Genomic DNA, 13,236 nt, shown 5'->3' on the forward strand with positions numbered 1-13,236 from the left:
TGAGAGAAATAGCACAATACGAACTAGACCTGGTAGATAAAGCATGTCGTGAATTAAAGCAATTTGCACTATGTATATGAAAGGAGAGGGTTTTTTATTAATGATATTGATGATTTTGCTGATGCTGTGGGTAAAACCTCAGTGCCTAGGACTTATCGATCATATGGTCGGCGGTTCGAATCCCCGCAGCGGGGTGAGCTCCCGTCGTTCAGTCCCAGCTCCTGCCCAGCTAGCAGTTTGAAAGCACTCTTAAGTGCAAGTAGATAAATAGGGACCGCTTTATAGCGGGAAGGTAAACGGCGTTTCCGTGTGCTGCGCTGGTGCTGGCTCGTCAGCTGCAGCTTCATCACGCTGGCCACGTAACCCGGAAGTGTCTTCGGACGGCGCCGGCTCACGGCCTCTAGAGCGAGATGAGCACGCAACCCTAGAGTCGGACACGGCTGGCCCGTATGGGCAGGGGTACCTTTACCTTTTTTACTTAAAGAAACTAGAAATTCTAATGGCTGCCAGAAAAATGCTTTCCTAAACACCCAACAGGAGGTGGTTCAAAAGCTTGCAACCCTAAATCTATTCAGAAGGTACAGTGGTACCTCAGGTTAAGTACTTAATTTGTTCCAGAGGTCCGTTCTTAACCTGAAACTGTTCTTAACCTGAAGCACCACTTTAGCAAATGGAGTCTCCTGCTGCCGCCACGCTTCCAAAGCACAATTTCTGTTCTCATCCTGAAGCAAAGTTCTTAACCCGAAGCACTATTTCTGGGTTAGCGGAATCTGTAACCTGAAGCGTATGTAATCCGAGGTACCACTGTACAAATAAAATATTCAGATTAAAATATTGGGATGTTTAGGTGGAATGGAATGATCCAGGATGCAAGTATTGTAGGTTAGTGTTAGAGCACCTGTCTTACATGCAGATGGGCCCAGTCTCCAGCATCCTGTCTGAAATCCTGGAGAGCTGCTGCCCTTCAGTCTGGCCAGCGCTGAGCTACATGGACTGGCTCAGCTTCCTGTGTTCCTATGATACATGAGGGACCACCTCCTCCTGGCTCTATCTACCCCCCCCCCCCTTTTTAAATTCCAGGACATGTTGTTGTTTAGTTGTTTAGTCGTGTCTGACTCTTCGTGACCCCCTGGACCAGAGCACGCCAGGCACTCCTGTCTTCCACTGCCTCCCGCAGTTTGGTCAAACTCATGCTGGTAGCTTCAAGAACACTGCCCAACCATCTCGTCCTCTGTCGTCCCCTTCTCCTTGTGCCCTCAATAATGGACATATGACGTAGCAATAAAGTCAAATGGACAGGTTTAGGAAGCCTTGCCCACATTCTTTCTGGAGGTCCATTCTTAACCTGAAACTTCTTAACCTGAAGCACCACTTTAGCTAATGGGGCCTCCCGCTGCCACCGTGCAATTTCTGTTCTCATCCTGAAGCAAAGTTCTTAAACCAAGGTACTATTTCTGAGTTAGAAGAGTCTGTAACCTGAAGCGTCTGTAACCCGAGGTACCACTGTACTGAGTAAATACAGCAACTCTCACATGGAAGTAGATATCTGGGGCAGGCTAGTGTCCCAGAGCCTCTCCATAGGAACTGAGTGATGTCTTAACCTCTTTGAACAGCCATGTTGTGACTCGCACACTAAAAGCTGGCAGCTTCCTCATACAGCAACAGAAACTCAAAGCCTTCAACAGCTGCTTGATGGCAGCTTCTTCACTACAGAAACACAGCAATGATTAAAACACTGGATGAATTTCGGCTTTCTGCGCAGCTCTTAAAGGTGCAGTGTCGGGGGGGGCAGTGGATGATGACAGGTGACAATCTTCTTTACCAAGTTGTTTTTAAATTGATTTTTGTCTCTTCATGGAAGACTATGGTAATATTCTAATCATTAATGACTACTGAATGTGAAGAGTAGTTGTAAATTCGAACTAATTAAAGTGGTATGATACTGATCCAGGCAAGGATTCTGTATATTTTTATTGAGTATAATACGTCTTCCAAATTTACCTGCTTTCTCGCTGTCTTCATGATGGCTACTGCTTTGTTGCTGTTGCTAAAATCATGTATAGAATTTGTTTATAATAACAATAATCAGTAGCAGACTACCAGAGAAGAGAAAGACAGAAAAATGCAATGAGAAAGGATCAACATAAATGAGTTTGCCATTGAAAGGTAAAGAGTAAATTAAAGTGGAAGAAGAGGGAAGTATTGCAGCTGCCCTTAAGCAAAAAAAAATTATGCAGGTATTCTGGAGAATTGGATTTCTCCCACCAGTGTAGGCGAATTTTGCGGCATCTAGTACAGTACTTTGTTATTCCATAATCAAATGTGCCATTACTCTATAAATGTGTTGTCTTCCTTCTCTGACGCTTACCATATTTTTCAGTTTCATAATGTTTGCTTTTGTACTGAAAGCGTACTGAGTGTGTGCCAATAATAATAATAATAATAATAATAATAATAATTTATTTATACCCCACCCATCTGGCTGGGTTTCCCCAGCCACTCTGGGCGACTCCCAACAGCATAATAAATATCACAGGGTATGTCTGCCAGTTGCACTTACCTGCTGCTACAAATCTAGCTTTCCTGTTCTATAGCTAAATATGACAGCTCAGGTAGCTACAGGCAAAGGAAGGCAAGCTTACCTTCTGAAATCCTCCTTTCTGCATAACTAAGGTGCCCCCCCCCCTTTTTAATCTGGCCACTCCAACAGCAATGTTGCTGTTAAACTCTGAATTGTGAAATAATGAAAATTCTGTTTCATTTTAAGTAGGCTCTAAAGCCTTCTTTAAGAAATCAAATTGCTTTTAGCTAAAAAGGGTAAGTAAATGGTTCGACTTTTTTGAATTTTGCGTTCGGCTGCTTTTAGAACTTGTGTTAGGATGCTGCTCTGAAATGCTTTAGTCTGTGGTTTTTATACTTTTAATGTTTTTATTACTGAATTGCTTTTATAAAGATTTTATGTTGCCTTGGGAAATTGCTTATTTGTAACAGTTTATATTTATAGTCGGAAGGCAGCACAAGAATCTTTGAAATGTGTTTTGAGCTGCTTCCCCCCGAAATAAACAGGGAACACTAGTTAGTTTAGAAGTGGAAGCTCTTTTTTCATAAGCAGAGGAGGGAGAAGTGTGTGAGCTCAAGACTTACACACGTTATGCAAAACCATAGTTTAGTGTTATGTCAAAAAAGACCTGTCATTCTCCAGAACAACCCTGTGACTAATGTGACGATCCTATGCATACATACTTTAAAGTATGATATTATTGAACTCCATGAGCCATTTCTGAGGAAATATGCAAAGGATTGGTGGATGAGTGAGGTGTGTTGCTGTTACTATTATGGTTTAGCAACTGAGGCTGGCAGGAGGTAAGATAATTACTTGCAGAGTTCTCAAATTCTAATCTGTTTCCCAGCAGACTGGCATAAACTGTGAATTAAAATAAATAGAAACAAAGCTATTCAGTAGAATTCATAGGAAATAAAGTATAAAATTTGGTGACATACAATACATCTAAAAATTAAAACTCAGTTAAAAATAAAAACATATGTTGTATCACCACTAGACATGTATTACTGTACTATTAGCATTATCAGACATTAGAGTGGATATATTTGGAACAATTTTGCAACTGCTACAGCCTAAGTAGCAACTCCTAATGTAATTCTGCTGGATTTTGCCTTCCCAGAAGTATAAAATATTTTGTCCAAAGCTGCCCACACATAAGCTTTTATCTGCCCCTAAGGTACAACCCACGCAAATGTATCATGCTTAAAAAGGCTGAGGGATCACAAACTCCATTCCAAGGTTATCTCTCAACTGGGATTTGAAGCTGGCCAGCAAACCTCAGTTGAAAGGAACTCTTGGTTCATATCAACCATGGCTAACATCCGTGTTGATACACTGTAATGTGTTGGAGGAGACTCTTGAGAGTCCCATGGACTGCAAGAAGATCAAACCTATCCATTCTGAAGGAAATCAGCCCTGAGTGCTCACTGGAAGGACAGATCCTGAAGCTGAGGCTCCAATACTTTGGCCACTTCATGAGAAGAGAAGACTCCCTGGAAAAGACCCTGATGTTGGGAAAGATGGAGGGCACAAGGAGAAGGGGACGACAGAGGACGAGATGGTTGAATAGTGTTCTCGAAGCTACCAGCATGAGTTTGAGGCAGTGGAAGACAGGAGTGCCTGGTGTGCTCTGGTCCATGGGGTCACGAAGAGTCGGACACGACTAAACAACAACAACAATGTTTAATTGTGGCTGAGGCCAACGGGAGGAATGAGAGTGGGGAATGCATGGTAGAGGAGAGGCTGTGGAGAGAAAGAATGCATGTACAGATGCATTTAAGGAGCTTGGGGACCATAAAGGATGAGACAGATCTTCAACACTTGAGCTGGGAAAGCTAGTCAGGGATTGCTTGTTTAAAGTGAAGGTCACTAATTATAGCCAGTCCTTGGGGTTTACATAGCTTTGACATTGATTAATATTGCATATACAGTCTGGGATGTGACCCTTTAACCCAGTGTCCTAAGCCTGGCTTGGCATGAGTCCTCTCTGCCAGTGTGGTTACTGTCCCTTGATTAAGACCCATAAACAAGATTATTGCCCTCTCTTTGCTTTGCCTGTCTGAACAAAAGAAGGTCGGCTAGTCTTCCACCAGACATCAGATCTGACACTCAGTTTCAGTCGGTTGAAAACATCAACACTGAAATGGATTTTTAATGTTAGCAACTGCATTTTCTGAGCAGGGTTAGGAAAAAGCAAGGTTTATGAGAAAGGAACGACTGAATCAACACTACATTTCTTTCTGAATATTGCCACCGTTGTGGTTGGTGGCAGTGGTGCAATGTGGTAATCGCACCCTAATTTATTAACAATCATGGCTTCCCCCAAAGAATTCTGGGAACTGTAGTTTATCCCTCACAGAGGTACAAGTCCCACTACCCTGTAGTTAAAGAACTACAGTTCCCAGGATTCTTTGGAGGGAAGCCATGACTGTGACATAAAAGTCCTTTAGACTTATGATGTGGATGTGAGGTTACATACTAACCATAGATGGTAATGTTTATTACCTCACTTACATCAAAATGTGGTGAAGTGGCTCAGCTGCCTTTGGCCACTTCTGCTGAGTGAGGCCCTGGGCTTCTGCCTCAAAGTCCTGCCCTGATGGTACCACTTGCTGGTGGTGTCTGTGCTACAAAGTGAGCTTTTTGGATCAAAGCCACAACTGCAGGAGGAGCCCACCTGAACTGACAGATTAGAGGCATCTGCACTCAGTGACCCTGTATGCACAACATGCACAATTGTACATGTGCACATGTCACAATAATTCTGCCTTATTAATTTATGCACTGCTTATATGCAGAAATGGCTTCTAGACATTTTACAATTATAAAATCAATGCACAATTAAAATACACAATAACAGTTACATCGGGGCATTGAAACCACCTTAATTAAAATAGACAGCAAAGCGACCAGTTGAAAAGCATAAGAATTAAAACACGTGAAACAATGAAATCAGAAATTCAGTTCAGGGGAAAGCTTGCTATTATTATTGTTGTTGTAGTGTGGTGGGTAGAGTCTGTGTCCCTGCATACACAATAGTTGTACTAACTAGCAAGTGTACACTCCTTCACACAGACACTTTGGCTTCATGCGTACCATACATTTAAAGCACATGACTTCCTTCAAAGTACTCTGGGAACTGTAATTAGTTAAGGGTACTAGAAATTGTAGTTCAGTTGGTGAGCAGTCAGCTACAGTCTCCAGGATCCTTTGGGGGAAATCATGTACTTTAAATTTGTGGTGTGTACGCAGCCTTGCACACATGTAGTGACAGCCTGTGTTCAGTGCCAATGTGTAAACAAGCCTTTTAACTTCTATGATAGGGAGACTTCTAAGTTAACTCCGTTTTCTGGCCCAGCATGAGTCTCTTAAGCTGAAAGATGCCCACTGCAAAGTAGGAAGGGGCAGTAGTTGGTGGAGTACATCAGAGGCAGTATTGCAGGGCATAATGACTGCACTCATCCTTTTCAGTGGCAGTTTCTGAATTTGCATGCGCTGAAAGCGACAGGTACAATGAGCAGTTGCCACAGGCCCCACCCTCACACACACAGCTGTCCCTGAAGCCAATCATCTCATAAGTAGTTGACTAGCTCAGCATACCAGGGACGCAGGTGGCGCTGTGGGTTAAAGCCTCAGCGCCTAGGACTTGCCGATCGAAAGGTCGGCGGTTCGAATCCCTGCGGCGGGGTGCGCTCCCGCTGCTCGGTGCCAGCGCCTGCCAACCTAGCAGTTCGAAAGCACCTCCGGGTGCAAGTAGATAAATAGGGACCGCTTACCAGCGGGAAGGTAAACGGCGTTTCCGTGTGCGGCTCTGGCTCGCCAGAGCAGCGATGTCACGCTGGCCACGTGACCCGGAAGTGTCTCCGGACAGCGCTGGCCCCTGGCCTCTTAAGTGAGATGGGCGCACAACCCCAGAGTCTGTCAAGACTGGCCCGTACGGGCAGGGGTACCTTTACCTTTACCTTTAGCTCAGCATACCAGTTGCCTGCTGCTGTTCCTCACAACAAAGAGGATTTCGATTCCACAGCACTTTGCAAACTAAGCCAACACCCATGAATTTCCTTTCTCAGCTTAAGAACTCCACACGTGAGCTGCCTGAAAGGTCCTTGGAGAGAGAGGAAGGGAGGGAAAAAGAGAGAGGCATTGTTTAGTCTATGATTCAAGCCTGGGAGCCTATTATGCCAACTATAATCTATCCCGTGATTTTATTTGATCTGACTGGTTCTACTAGTTTTGGAGGAACTGCATTCAACACACTTTACCATTCCAATGGGAACTTAAAGGCAAATCAGGGTTGTTTCCTAGTCAGGCACAAAATCTATATTTTTAGCATGAAGACCAATGAAGGAGGGAATGAGCTGTTTAAAAATTAAAAGAGGCAAATGTTATATAGCTGGTATAGTATAGTAGCTACAGACTGGCTCAGATGATGATCTAAACTAAATACACCTCAAAGCGGTTCACAAAAATAATAAAACAATAAAAGTACTGGTAAAAGCAGTTTTAAAAGCTGCTTGAAACATTAAAAAAAGAATTAAAATCGGCAATGAACTAAAAGCAGATTAAACCATGCACCAACATTCTACATAACTGGGTGTTGTTGTTGTTGTTCAGTCATTTAGTCGTGTCTGACTCTTCGTGACCCCATGGACCAGAGCACGCCAGGCACTTCTGTCTTCCACTGCCTCAAACTCATGCTGGTAGCTTCGAGAACACTATCCAACCATCTTGTCCTCTGTCGTCCCCTTCTCCTTGTTCCCTCCATCTCCCAACATCAGGGTCTTTTCCAGGGAGTCTTCTCTTCTCATGAGGTGGTCAAAGTATTGGAGTCTCAGCTTCAGGATCTGTCCTTCCAGTGAGCACTGAGGGCTGATTTCCTTCAGAAACATAACTGGGTAGGTTGGTCTAAACAAAACTGTTTTTAACCAGCACTGAAAACAGCTTAGTGCAGGCACCTGCCTGATGTTAATAAGCAGGGAGTTCCAAAGTTGATTTCTTACAAATGTGGAACATATACTGTGTGGCACCTATAACAGTGTTCAGGGTTCAGCTCCTTGCCCACAGTGCTTAGAATGTAACATTTCTGAGGAGAAGATGGAAGCACCTTAACTCTAGCACATATGCCAATAAATAAATGTGCATGAACACTAAGGAATCACGTAGTGCACAGCTTATTAATCTACTTCTTTCCCTTATTGTTTACTTTGCTCTGGATAGAAAAAGCTCACACTTAACAATGATCAGTCAAACATTTACTCCTTTGCAGATACTGAGATATAGTTTGAGGGGCACAGATTCACATATGCTAATTTATATGTATAGATGCAATTTTTGTAAAGGTAAAGGGTAAAGGTACCCCTGCCCGTACGGGCCAGTCTTGACAGACTCTCGGGTTGTGCGCCCATCTCACTTAAGAGGCCAGGGGCCAGCGCTGTCCGGAGACACTTCCGGGTCACGTGGCCAGCGTGACATCGCTGCTCTGGCCAGAGCCAGAGCCAGAGCCAGAGCCGCACACGGAAACGCCGTTTACCTTCCCGCTGGTAAGCGGTCCCTATTTATCTACTTGCACCCGGAGGTGCTTTCGAACTGCTAGGTTGGCAGGCGCTGGGACCGAGCAGCGGGAGCGCACCCCGCCGCAGGGATTCGAACCACTGACCTTTCGATCGGCAAGCCCTAGGCGCTGAGGCTTTAACCCACAGCGCCACCTGCGTCCCGCAATTTTTGAAGCAATTGCAATAATTTAAATAGAAATACAGTGCACGTCACCATAATGGAAAAACAATGCCCTTGTGACTTATGTGCTTGTTTGGTCTGCTGTTCAGGGGCTGATGTGCAACTTCAAGGCCTCTGTTTCTGTCCCTCCTTACTGATTTTCTTTTACCCTTTAAACCAGATTTGGACCTGTTAGCCCTTCAAACAGAGGACTGTCCTCTGCAAAGTAGGACATCCAGGCAAAAGACAGGGCTGCCCATTGTGGGTTTAGGCCAGTGATATGATAGCAGAGGCTGCATACTGTAAAAAGGTACACATTACATCCATTGCTCCACCATTCATTTTGCCTCTGACCTTGCCCATCTCTGGCTAGTGGCCCCCTAAGAAGGGACTGTGGCCCTCAGGCTGAAGGAGTTTCCTCACCTCCACCAACACCCTTCCTGCACTTAGTGATGCCCTGAAATAATCACAGACACTCCCTGCTCCCTCTCTCAGGTGGCAGTGCATCCTCATTCAAATGTCTGCTCTGTTCTTAAGTCACCTGGGTACCTTAAGCTGCTGCAGAGGTACAGTCTCAGGTGGTTATTGTCTCCATCAGTCAACTCAGTTGAACAATCTGAGTGGCTCACCAGAAGCACAGATTACTGGGCAGCCACTTCTGAGTAGAATATTTGAAGGAGTCTCTTGGCTACTTAGACATGTGTTGATTTTGGGGCATTTGAGAAGTTTCCCAACTTGTCTTTTATCTGCATCGTGACACCGTCTCCCAGCTTAGAAGTGACAACGTGACACCGTCTCCCAGATTAGAAGTGCAAATTTAAGCAAACAAGTGGTGTGATTTGGTAAAATACATTTAAAAAACCCATATTCATAAATATTAATAAAAAAACATATCCATCCTTATTGCACAAGATTAGACTGTGATGAACATGTCTTCTCAGATCAATTGAATATGTAAACAAACCACTCACTCTTTGGGGGGTGCTTCATTATGTTTTTGAGTATCGTATTTTTTATTTTTTTATCATTTCCAGGGGCCTCAAAAGCTGGAAATGGCCCAGGTCTCTCTGGGCCATTGGGAGGGCCTGATGGGAGTGGTCCATACCTAGAGGGATGACCACCTGCGAATGACACATCTGCTGTTTTGGGTTCCATTATGATGAAAGAAATGTGGGATACAAATATATAAGAAAATGAACAAATTCTCCCAGTGCTGTTTTAAAAAACAAATAATAACAACAGACTTGCCTCTGGAAGCAGTGTGGCAAAGTGATTGGAAGGTCAGACTAGGACCAGGGAGACCAGGTTTCAAAGCCTCACGCAGCTGTGAAATTTGCTGGGCGGCCTTGGGCTAGTCACTGTCCCTCAGCTTTGACCTTCCACACAGGCTTGTGGTGATGATAACATGGGGGAGGGGGAGAACCACCGTGATCTCCTTGGAGGGAAGGAGGGATATAAATGTAATCAATATAAGTAAATAAACTTGCTAATTGTCAAATTGCATCACCTTGGGGGCTGGCAGTTGAAGCTGAGAGACTGTTCAGTTCAGACTCAGACAGCTGACACATACCAGAAAAGGGGCTCCTTAAAAAATAAAAAAAAAAACCTTAGAAATAGGAGTAAGTGGATTAAATAGAAGTAGGAATAAATTTATGGATATTCTGGAGTACCAAGCAACTTTGATGTCTTCAAATGTAAACAACATCATATGGCACTTAGGAACGCACTTGCTTTGCGGGGGGGCGGGCAGGGAAACATAACATTAGATAAATAGCAATTTTCTTCAAGTGGTTTTTCTAAGAAACTACTATTATGCAACAATGTGAACAGCACAACATTCTGTAAAAGAGCAAAATGACAGGCTTTTTGTTGTTCTGCCATTCCACGGTACAGCGCTCTCTCTCTCTCTCTCTCTCTCTCTCTAGATATATATATATGATGTCATCTAAAAATTTAAAAATTCCAGGAAATGATTCTGTGTCAATAGATATGTGAAGAACTTTGGCTTAGCATGCCTATGCATAGTTTCAATAAATCAAAGTAATTAGCTTTCTCCCCCCACCCTTTTTCTTTTAAAGTCAGGAAATACACATAGTTTCATAGAATTACAGAGTTGGAAGTGATCTCAAGGATCATCTAGTCCAATCCGACTGCAGTGCAGGAAGTTAGATGCCATTGCACCAAGCAAATGTTTCCCCATGTTTCCCAGTGCATTTACCATCTTTCCTTATTGCAAAATGGCTGGGGTGGTGTATGTGTTTTTTTTGTTAGGTTGGAGCTCCAAATCTTTCATTGTGCAACCTGAATTTGATGGTATGTGATTGAATCCCTCTGAAAAATAGCAACAGGTAGGAGGCAACCTCAGTTTAATGGGACTTATTCCAAGGTAAGTGGGTATAGAATTGCAGCCTAATCCATTCACTTTGAGTATAATTTAGTTGCATGCTGAAATGCTAGTCCCCTTTATCATATCATTCTATGTCTCTTTCCTAGGCAAAGAGAGATTTTCCTGTAGTGGCTTAGACATGCTAATATGATGGTAAATAAATTGATCTTTGGCACCAGCTCAATAAAGCAGTTAAAGCTGTGTAAATCAAAATCAATAGGGCTGAAATACCTGCCCGTGATTAAGAAAGTGATTAAGTAAAAGGTAAAGGTAAAGGGATCCCTGACCGTTAAGTCCAGTCACAGACAACTCTGGGGTTGCGGTGCTCATCTCGCTTTACTAGCCGAGGAAGCTGGTGTTTGTCTGCTGACAGCTTCCAGGTCATGTGGCCAGCATGACTAAGCCGCTTCTGGAGAAGCCAGAGCAGCGCACGGAAATGCCGTATACCTTCCTGCTGGAGCGGTACCTGTTTATCTACTTGCACTTTGACATGCTTTCGAACTGCTAGGTGGGCAGGAGCAGGGACCAAGCAATGGGAGCTCACCCTGTCATGGGGATTCAAACCGCCAACCTTCCAATTGGCAAGCCCTAGGCTCAGTGGTTTAGACCACAGTGCCACCCGCATCCCACAATTAAGTACCTTCCCCAATAGAAAAAGACTGCTGATTAAGGGTCTTGATAACATGCCTTGCTGCTGTTTGTTAAGAGAAAGTGGCAGAGGGTAGGTTTTTTTTTTGTCTTTTCATTTGCAGTATAATTGATTTTTATTTATTTTGTTGCTGTCGAGAAGCTGCCTCCTGTGTCTGACTTGGCTCAGGTTCTGATGTGAAGATCTGTACCCTCACCACATAGGAGAAAGAACCAAAGTCAAAGAGAATGTTATCCTAACCAGAGGTTGTTAAATTCCAAGAGATTCCCAAGAAACCGTAACAGCTGGTTGATGCCACTTTGAGCATCTTTGGATGCTTGTGACCAGAGCAGGGACGGGGAACCTATGTTTCCCCCCCCCAGGTGTTATTGGACTACAGTTCCCATCATTCCTCACCATTTGCCATACTGGCTAGTGCTGATAGGAGTTGGAAGTACAACAACATCTGGAGAGCCTCAGGTTCCCTAAAATAGAGGGACAGAGAAAGCAAGTAGTCTGTGTTTCCTGTTATTGCTGCATGCAAAGCTACTCACTATCTTTTAGGATGCTTAGGTTTAAGAGGGGCAGTTTCAATAGAGATAAAGAAATCAGCACAATAGCCCCTTTCCCACTCATGATCACAAGCAACTGGTGTTCAAGGCATACTGGAGGTAGTATGTAGCCATCACATTGCTGGTGGCCATGAAAGTCCTTCTTCGCACCTTGACACGCAATAGCTATGGAATCTGCAGCTATAGTGGTGAGTGATGATGCAGCTACACCTGGCTGAATGGGGTATTAGGTCAATTCATGGAGGAAAGGACCATTCATGGCTATTTGCCATTACAGTCACCATACATCCAAAGCACATTTCTTGCCTCCAAAGAACCCGTGGGCACTGTAGTTTTATCCCCATCCCACCCCCACAAACGCACAGTTTGGGGTGGGGCTTGGGTAAGAATAACTGGGGAAGTAGGAAGTTCATGGCCTGTTTCCCCCCAGGCATCTGGTTGCAAACAAGACCTTGGGTGGACTCTGGTGGGCCACTGGTCTGAGCCAACAGCAGGACCCTCCTGTGGTGGAATAGGTCAGTGTGCCTGGCTGTTAACCAGAAGGTTGGTGGTCCGAGGCCACTCAGGGATGGCTGTGGGCTATAGATATTGTCTACCAACTTTAAAAAAACAAAACCTCTCACTTTAGAGCAGTTCCTTGAGAATTTGCTGGAGAACCTACAGGTCAATGACTGTAGGTCAAAGGCTTTACTGCATTTTCATTTGCTGCATGCAAAGATACAATAGAATTACTGTTTTATAAACTGTTCTTTCCATTACAATATTGTATTTCATATTAGACTAAAGCAGTAATCAGGAGATTCCATCATCTAAAGCAGAGTAAACATTAATAAAGAGAAGGTCAGTTCCCATGTCCTAAAGAAGCAGAAATAAGGGAAACATTATGGATTTGTGTTTCCATTTCCATGCTTGATTGAACCTGGACTGTGGGGTTTAAGCTTCACACAGGCATTCATAATTTAAGTTATTTTTTTACAATGTTATGTAGAGCTCCCAGGCATGGGTAGAGATTCTCTTAAGATGCGACACAGAGAAAGGCTAGATTCTAGGGAGCAGGCAGGTCAGCATGGAAGATGACAGCCTTTTAGATGGTAGGAGAAGAAGTGTTTGTTACTCATGCATCTTCTGTCACTCCTTCAGACTATCTGAAGTGGCCAAGAAAAGCAAGAAAGCAAATGACAAAGACAATGGGTTATACCCAATATTGTCATTCCACTCTTGCAAGAGACTTCTGCTTCTCCAATGGCACTTCTTCCTCCTCTCCTCTCCTGGCTGTGGGCAGGATTCCTACACTGCAGGGGGTTGGATTGGATGACCCTTGGGGTTCCTTCCAACTCTACAATTCTATGATTCTGTGCAATTCTTCGGATGCTCA

At 43.9% G+C, this 13,236-nt stretch overlaps 1 long non-coding RNA gene across 1 annotated transcript in view; it reads left to right on the plus strand.

Annotated features, from left to right (window-relative positions):
- Positions 1 to 11,046: 11,046 nt before the first annotated feature.
- Positions 11,047 to 13,236, plus strand: part of LOC307225437 — a 187,449-nt gene continuing 185,259 nt past the window's right edge. The window contains exon 1 of the long non-coding RNA XR_013843010.1: positions 11,047 to 11,297. This is a non-coding gene — a long non-coding RNA (uncharacterized lncRNA). The remainder of the gene's footprint in view (positions 11,298 to 13,236) is intronic.

The sequence above is a fragment of the Podarcis cretensis genome, assembly GCF_951804945.1.
Source record: "Podarcis cretensis genome assembly, chromosome: 10".
NCBI classification, from domain to species: Eukaryota; Metazoa; Chordata; class Lepidosauria; order Squamata; family Lacertidae; genus Podarcis; species Podarcis cretensis.